At 35.4% G+C, this 9,480-nt stretch overlaps 1 non-coding gene across 1 annotated transcript; it reads right to left on the minus strand.

The window, feature by feature from the left end:
• Positions 1-3,926: 3,926 nt before the first annotated feature.
• LOC118652252 lies at positions 3,927-4,036 on the minus strand. Its single transcript, XR_004966519.1, has one exon. It is a non-coding gene; the product is annotated as a U6 spliceosomal RNA (small nuclear RNA).
• Between the last annotated feature and the right edge of the window lie 5,444 nt (positions 4,037-9,480).

Below are 9,480 nucleotides of genomic sequence, written 5' to 3' on the forward strand. Positions count from 1 at the left end.
AACTAGTATAAATACAGATGTAACAAGACAGAACTTAGAAGACAGAACCTACACACAGAACTTAGAAGACAGAACCTACACACAGAACTTAGAAGACAGAACCTACACAGAACCTACAGACAGAAGAACTTCGCTGGAGAGAACATGGCAAAAGATCCTGGACTGAACCTGACTACAGAAATTGGCAAGAGAACTTGACTAGAACCTGGTGACTGAACCTGGCTGGAGAACCTGGACAGAACCTGGCTGAAGAACCTAGCAAGGGAACATGGCTACAGAACCTGGTTGGAGAACCTGGAGAACCTGGCTGGAGAACCTAGCAAGAGAACATGGACACAGAACCTTCACTGGAGATCCTAACCAGAACTTCGCTGGAGAGCCTAGACAGAACTTGGCTGGAGATTGTGGCTAGAGATCCTGGCAAGGCTGCTGATCAACTGAACGCTGTCTCCGTGTCATTCCTTCTTCGCCGACTCCGTCCACACCTTTGGGGACCCCTGGACCTGCTGGGGCAGGACCCCAGCAGTTTTCCATCCTATGGAAGAAAAAGAAAGTTTTGTAGTTATGGGTCTTAATGTTTGCCTACAAATGACTGACGTTGCTAAACATTTGTATTTGCCCATACTTTATGCAGGTCTCCTACTAGGCACTTCCTTGGGTTAAATGTTCACCTATTCCTCCCTAAGTTATTTCCAAAAACTGAATTATTGCTTGGGGCAAAGAGCTAAGATGGGAAAGGTTAAAACCAAACAAACAAACCTGGGTATGCCCCCGTATAAATGACAACTTGAAATAAATCACAAACCAAGGATGACTAGAATTTAAATATTTTATTTTCTCTACCTACTTATTTCATTAAGTGTGTAAGACAACAAACATTCCAATAAATGTCATTCAGTTAAAAATGTCATTGGATTTTCACCAGTAAAACAAGAGCATTTTACCCTTACATTTAAATCTATAATAAATTGTGAAAATGCATAGTTGAAAATTCTGATCAAGAAAACCTCAACCAAGACAACTTCTCATGATTGGTGTTTACCCTGTTGGTTGAGTCCCCACTGTGAAGTCTACCAAGAATAACAGGACCATTGATTTAATCCCTTTCTGGCAGGCCTTTCACTGAAATTTAATTATGTTGCTTTTTGTCTGCAACCTTTCCCTAAGGTTTCTGTGATATTAGAATACCTCTTTTAAGTGTTATGAAAAGCGCATTAGAGGGTTTTTCCTCTGATTATTTCATAACATAACATAGCCATTCCCTCTGCTAGCAAGCCCACACAACTGTTTCCAATAAATGAAACCGTTTTCTTTTCTTCCTTTTTTTTACATTTTATAAAGTGTAGATTAAACATTAATTAGTTGTAGGTGAGTTGCAACATTTTCCCTTTAGAGTGAATTTCTTACAGCTAGTTCTCAAACAACACAAATAAGTTCCTATAATGTGTGAACAATGGCATGGCTTTGGGCTTCAGAAAGGACAAGGATGCTTGGTTAGGTCAATCTTAAACTGTTTTGCAATGATTTCATGCTGAGCAATTATTTCTATATTCCTTAAATGATGGGAGTTTCAAAGGCATGAGGGAGTGTATATTTTTATAGTTAGAAAAATCTTATTAAATGGGCATGACTTTCTGGATTTCTTTCCTTCCTCTTCTTCAAACTTGTAAAATTGAAAGAGGCCAACCCAAATGTGTACTAACCACAGTAGCTTCTATGTCTTTCCATCATCAGTGTCAAGTCTTGTCATTTTTGTTTACTATTACTGGCTTGTCACAGGCTCAATATCTCCAAAAATAATTGAAAATGAAAACAAACTTTTGTATATGTCCTTTTCCTCCATAGTCATGTGTCAGCCTGGGAAAACGCTCTTTCTGAAAAGAAAACGGAGCTGACATATAATTGTTGCCTTTACCCCAGCTGTTCCTGACATTACACGCTGAACCTTCCTTGGAGACTGAAAACCAATTTTGATGTGACACTCTGAAAAGTCGCCGCTGGTCCTTTACAAATGGTTCAAGGTCACAAAAATCTCGCCTGAGACGCTCTCAGGTAAACCTCTGGAGTTCTTTTCTTTCTTGAGGAAAGCTGTGTTTGTATTGATTTTGCAAATTGTAGACTTAAAGTCTAACAAAGGATAAAATATCAAGAGAAAAAAAAGACTAAGTACAAAATCAATGCTTTTGCGTTGAATTTTTAAAAAGCAATTCCATACAAGTAGTATGGTGAAAAGAGAAGTTAAAAATTTCGTGTTTAGCTTTAGAAACTATACATAAGGATAAACAAACTTAAAATGATATCTTATTAATGGAACATTTGATAAATGATTTACCTTTTAACACTTAAGTATAATTTGATTTTTTTTTATTTTAAAACGTCTAGTCAATTAGAATATCCTACCCATTACACAGGTATTTGAATTTGAATTTTATTGTTTCTATATTTTAAGTTTCATCAGCAATGTTCTAATCAAAGCCACTATTTTACTGTCATCAGCTCAATTCCTGTGTGAATTTCATTTCTGGCTAGTAATTTCTGGGATAAACTAAACTATTCACATTTCTTTTTTGCCTTTGAATCCTTTTATCAAAGCTGAAATATCATTTTAGTTACTAAAACTTTGTCAGCCAATTCTCTAAGGAACCTTAATGTTATTAACATAACAAAGGATCAAGGCCTCATGGTCATATTTTGTTTGTAAGCTTGCTGACCATCTAAACTACACTGGCTAATAACCAAAATGATTAGCCTGAACTCAAAAATTGAACTAAACTAGCCTTGTGCTCATGCTATATTCCTGTTAATGCTGTTCCTTTGTTCTCTCATTTCAATACACTAGGAAATTTATACTTACTCACATGGATTGAGTTGGTAATATCAATTTCTGAGCAAAATGACACTAGGATAAAACAAACATTTGGGAAATAATGGACTCTTATTTATGTTCTCTTTTATAGCCATCTTTTAATAACATTCTCATTGTTAGAGCTTTAGGGCAAGAAGCAACACATTTAATTTGTGGTTTACCATTCACATTCACATTACTGCTATTTCAGAGAAAGAGCCATTTTTTATATGTCCAGTCGCTTTGCTTTATCCTAAATTAAACTAGACAGATGAGTAGATAGATAGGTAGATAGATGATAGATAGATGATAGATAGATAATAGATAGATAGATAGATAGATGATAGATAGATAGATAGATAGATAGATAGATAGATAGATAGATAGATAGATAGATAGATAGATGATAGATAGATAAGGTTTCCCACAACTACTCCAAGGAACAAGCTTCATAACTAATATTTATTATGACTGGATCCATAAAGGAATAATAACAAATACTATTCAATTTCAAGTGTTTATTGAAGGCAGAATATAAAAAGCATTATATTTTCATTGCTATAATAAAGAAATGATTAAAAGTTATTTAACTTACACACATTTAACATCTTTGTAATTATAATGATCGTTTATCACTTCCTATCTGCAATCTGGAAACGTTTTATAATTCCAATTAATACAAATGAAGAAACTGACCACTTAAAAATGAGATGATTTGCCCAAGTTCTTATGGGGCAGGTAGTAAGTGCAAGATCTGGAATTTGCACCACGGTCTATTGGACCTATAAATCCATAGTTGGTACATTAGACCAAACTAATGCATAAAAGAAAATGATTATACAAATCACTTTATTAATGAGCAAGATGTGATCATTTTCATTTGAGATATAAATAGTACTACATACATTCCCAACTGTATCATTTGCATCAGAGAAGCATTTAAGAGAAAATACTAGCTTTATTACAAACTTTAAGTCAAGGTAAGGGGCATGAAACATGAACTTGAGGCAAAATAAAATCCAGGTGAATGGAACAATGGAAGACACATGATCTTGCTGACCATTATTTTTTAAAAATATATATAGAGAGAGAATGCTTAAAGAGTTTGCGTGACATCCTTGTGCAGGGGCCATGCCAATCTTCTCTGTATGGTTCCAGTTTTAGTACATGCGCTCCCATATATGTGAGCACCATTCATCATGTTTGACCTTAACTTACCATCCCATTAGTTTAGAGTACAGTATAAAATGTCATATTTGGTTAAATTATATATATGTAAATTAATTAGGTTGGCATGATTGTTTTTATTAGTTTTTTATTAGAAGATTAAATTGGTTTTGAATGAGGGGTCCTTATATTATCATTTAAGATCGGAAACAGAGTGAGTGATAAAGTTAATCTTAGAATTGTAGAGTAAAGAGTTTTGAGGGAGGAAAATTAGGAAGTGGTTGTAATGGCTCAGGCAATATGTAAAATGGGCCTGACCAAAAATGTTTGGTTGTGGCAAGTAAAATAAATGATAAGTTTAGGTTCAAGGTACTTAATAGATATAATGTTGTGTGTTAAGGATATTGATGGTGATAATAATGAATGGAGAATTCAAATGTGTGGATGATTTTTTTGAATTGGAGGATTCAGTTATTCTTTTGTTTGTTTCTTTTTGTTTTTGTTAGCCTTTCCATTGTCTTTTGGGGGTAAGTGGAAGTGAGAAGGAAAGACAGAGAGAAACATTGATGTGAGATACACACATCAATTGGTTGCTTCCTGCATGCACCCCAGCCAGGGCCCGGGCTGGGAAGGAGCCTGTAACCAAGGTACATGCCCTTGATGGGAATCAAACCCGGGACCCTTTGGTCCGCTGGGCAATGCTCTATCCACTGAGCCAAATGAACTAGGACAAGTTATTTTTCTATATTGCTCATGATATTCAGAATATTGCTTGTCCTTCATATGCATTTCAAAATATCATTGATTCTATTATATAATTACTTGAGGCCCGATGCACAAAATTCGTACAAGGGGCTCAGCCCCCGCCACCACGGCTTCGTCTGGAAGGTCCTCCAGTCTAACTGGCATATTATGCTTTTATTATTATAGATTATAAATAGTCATTCATGTAAGAACACCATAAATAAAGTAATAAAGTAGAAAAACAAGAAATATTGTCAATTATAAATTTTAATCTCAAATCTAGGTAAAAAATTTGGAGACATTTACCCTAATAAAAGTATAATCAGTTTACGCAGAAAAAAAGGGAGCTAATGTAACAATATATGTCTATTATATGAGCTAAAAGATATAACAAAGATTAAAAAGTATAGGATAATGCCTGATAGAAAAAGTTGCTTAACAAATATTTAATTTCTTCCTCCCCTTTATGTACTGTGAAGGTCACATTTTTATTTATTTATATTAGGGGTTTCACAAACTTCTTGTAAAGGCTCAGTGTCCCTAAGGCTTAGTTCAGGTTGTTATAATAGAACACCACAGACCAGAGAGTTTGTAAACAACAGTAATTTATTTCTTAGAGTTCTGGAATCTGAAAGTTTGAGATCAGTTTCCATGAGGAACCTGTTCTGGGTTACAGATTACTGAAAAGAGGGAAAAACTTTCTGGGGTCCCTTTTATAAGGGCACTGATCCCATTCATGTGGGTTCTAGCCTCAGGACCTAATCACCTCCTAAAGGCCCCACTTCTTTATAGCATCAGATTGGATGTTAGGATTTCAATAAAAGAATTTCGATGGACACAATATTCAGTCCATTGCACTCAGACAATAAATATGTTGTAGCACAAAAACATCTATACATAATACATAAACAAATATGGCTGTATTCTAATACAACTTTGTGTTAAACAGGAAGCATATTGGATTTGGCTTATGGGTAGAATTTTGCCAACTCCTGACCTATAGTTGGATTTCATGGACAAGTGAAGCTATCTGTATGTAATTCATTCAGAGGGAATGGAAAGATGATGCATGTGTCAAGTAATAGCATCTTACAATTTAGTAAATCTATTTTATCATCAAGTTTTTGCTCTATATTAAATATTAATAATTGAATTTATGTCATAGAACTTAAATTCTAGATGAAAAACTTAAAATAATTAAATATTTTTACATGGACTGTGACTCCTCTGAATAAAGCAACTGCGTTGACCTGGCAGACTTGAGAGGATTCTCAGAAAAGTTAAAACCTGACTTAGTTTTTGTTTCATTTTGTTTATTTGTTTTCAGTGCTATTATTGATTTTTAGAGAGAGAGGATGGGAGAGGGAGAAAAAGATAGAATCATGGACGAGAGAGAAGTATTGATTAGCTGCCTCCTGCACATCCCCTTCTGGGAATTGAACCCGCAATCCCGGCATGTGCCCTGACTGTAATCAACCCCTGGGTGCATAGGTAACCATTCAACCACTGAGCCACACCAGCCGAGCATAATCTGACTTATGTTTTAAAGAATAATTCTGAGACCAGGAAGGAGAAGAAGAAAAGAAGAAAATTTCAGGCATAAAAAAACAGTTTGTGAAAAATCATGAAGACATTTAATGCTACAGTATGTAGCAGATGTCTAGTGGGAGAAAGAAATGAGCCTTTATTTTTTTCAGGCCACTGGGATATTTTAAGCCTTATTGTTCTCTTTTCTTATCATAGGCTCTCCTCTTCTTAGATAAATATCTTTAAACAATGAAGTAAAATAACTGCCCAAGTCATTTAATACCCATATGACTTGTGATTTAGTATATCTGTATTAAAATTTGCATAATACAGTTTGTTAACATTTTAAAAATGATTTTATACTAAAAAATAAAAAGAAAGAAAAATTCCAAAATATTGGCAATCTGAAGCTTCTATCCTAGGTAATTCATCAGATTTGCTGAATTTGGCCAAAGTGAGGTAATGAACTATGTATGGTGTTGCATGTGACTATAAACGCAAACAAATAAAGAGTACATATAAGGAAGTTATCAAATGTATACTGAACTAAAATTGAAAACTATTTATACATGTTTTTCTTTCTTTGTTCATTTTAAAAAATCCTTATATGCCAGAGTGATATAACAAAAACTAAAACTGTCATTTTTGCAGATATATCCAATTTTATAAATTTTTAAAAAGGCGTATTTTTGGTACAAGTAACGTGGTCAATCTCTCCTTTGCTGTGTGAGTGAAATCTTCAAGGTTGGCCATGTGTGTCATAGCTTAGAGAGACATGCTAAGCAATGGGTGACATAAAAATTGGCTGCTTTAATTTTTTCACTCATATGATGAATAGTAATAGTGCACCAAACATTTTATACATTGTAAGTCTAACCCCGTAGTGTTTTTAAAAGTTCAGCAAGTGAGGAAAATAAGTCCAGATCAACAAGTTAAATTATATTTATACTGATTGGCATGAGCAGATGCAATTCCATTCTTTCTTTCCACCAATGGTACTAGAGGCCACATCTCAGAGGAAAATGGAATTCTCTGCACCTCAAACTGACACATTCTATTTGGTTCTTGAAAATGATTTACCTAAGCAGTTATGAGTATGACACAGTTAATTTAGCAGACACAATGGTTTATTCAACAACATTAGCCTTGTATGAAAATATCTTCACCTGTTTTCTAAAGAAAATATTGTAAGATGTAGGTATAATTAAAATCTTAGACAGTGTTTGACTCTGAAATGGCAAAAAAAAAATCCATACAATAAAAGTATATATATGCACACATAATATACTGGTATATGTTAAAGACATAATGAATAAAGAGTAAGAAAAGGGTGTCCGTGTTTTTTGAAATATATTTGCTTTATATTATGCAGAAATAGACCTTGACAGTCAAAGGCCAGTTGGACATTACCCTTAGCTTTAGGAAGATAATGTCTTCCTAAAATATTAGAACAAGATTGAAACACCTTCACATAGCCTACACAATTCTGCATAAACTCATCACTTTCTGAACTAATTTCATGCCATTTTCTCTTCATTTATTTTTATTAAATTGCACTGGCTTTCTTTCTGTGCCCTTTAGAAACTAACTCTCAGTCCCACCTGTGAGCCTTTGCACTTGCTATTGTTGTCTATAATATTTTGTTAATTGACACATTCTTGCTATTTTATTCTCAGCTCCAATTTGACATTGAATGGATTGTGTTTGATCACTCAGAAGTAACTCACTCCTTGGCCCTTTCACTTTTATATTAGGCTACTCTATTTTCTTCATATTTGTTATTCTATATAATAGTACCATGTTTATTTATTTAAAAGCTTATTATTTGTTTTACCCAACTAAAGAAAAACATTAATGTTATGAAAGCAGGAATCTTCTGTTAACTATTCTATCTTTGTATTCCACTTATATTTGTTGAATGAAAAATAATTTAAAAACACCTTCTCTTGTCCGGCCGGCTTGGCTCAGTGGATAGAGTGTCGGCCTGCAGACTGAGGGGTCCCGGGTTCAATTCCGGCTAAGGGCACATGCCTGGGTTGTGGGATCGATCCCCAGTGGGGGGTGTGCAGGAGGCAGCCGATCAATGATTCTCTCTCATCATTGATGTTTCTATCTCTCTTTTCTTCTCCCTTCCTCTCTGAAAACAATAAAGAAATATATTAAAAAAAAACAAAAAACAAAAACTCCTCTCTTTCCTATATATTTCCATGTATTCATTTTATTAATGAGTTTTAAATATATTATACTTTCTTGCCTTGTATCTTGAAAACACTCCTATCAAACTTTTATCACTTTTTTTAAGAATAAAAGTGTTTACATATATTTTCAGAAAATCATATGGCACATACATAATATAGGCAGGTTCGTAACTGGAATGTGATTTGAAGTTGTGCTCCATGCTTTAGTGGTGACTAACTGCAAGTTAAAGTAAGATAATTATATTTTATTCTTTATCAATAAAAACATGAAATAATTTTATAAGGTGGTTGTCTTTATATTATTTAGAGCAAGCCAATCAACTGTATAGACTTATCATTTTTTTGTAGTGACCATATCCTATCTAATAAAAGAGAAACATGGTAATAAGCCATACATCCGCTACCCTTCCCATTGGCTAATAAGGGCAATATGCAAATTAACTGCCAGCCAAGATGGCGGCAGGCAGCCAGGCAGCTTGAAGCAAACATGAGGCTTGCTTGCTACAGTGACGGAGCAAGCCAACATTCCCCACCTGCCGCTGCCGGCCTCTGAGCTTGCAGTTTGAAACACTATTACAAATATAGAAGCTAAACAAAACCCCAGAAGCCTGCTTTCCGCCAGCCGGGATCTCAGAGCTGGAGCTGAAACAGTGTTTCAATTATAGAACCCAAACAAACCAGATACCTGCTTTCAGCAACAGAGGCCTAAGAGCTGGAGCCAAGCCTCAGAGCTAAAGCTGACCCAGAATAAAAGAAAAAAAAGAGCAGTTGGGAGTTTCAGTCACCCACCAGCATGAACACAGCCCTCAGCCCCTCACCCAGACTGGCCAGGCACCCCAGTGGGGACCCCCACCAGGAAGGGGTGTGACCAGCTGCAAACAGCCATCAGCCCTTCACACAGGCTGGCCAGGAACCCCAGTGGGGACCCCCACCCTGATCCAGGACACCCTTCAGGGCAAACCAGCAGGCCCCCACCCATGCACCAGGCCTCTATCCTAT

The sequence above is a fragment of the Myotis myotis genome, unplaced genomic scaffold, assembly GCF_014108235.1.
Source record: "Myotis myotis isolate mMyoMyo1 unplaced genomic scaffold, mMyoMyo1.p scaffold_m19_p_3, whole genome shotgun sequence".
Classification (NCBI taxonomy): Eukaryota; Metazoa; Chordata; class Mammalia; order Chiroptera; family Vespertilionidae; genus Myotis; species Myotis myotis.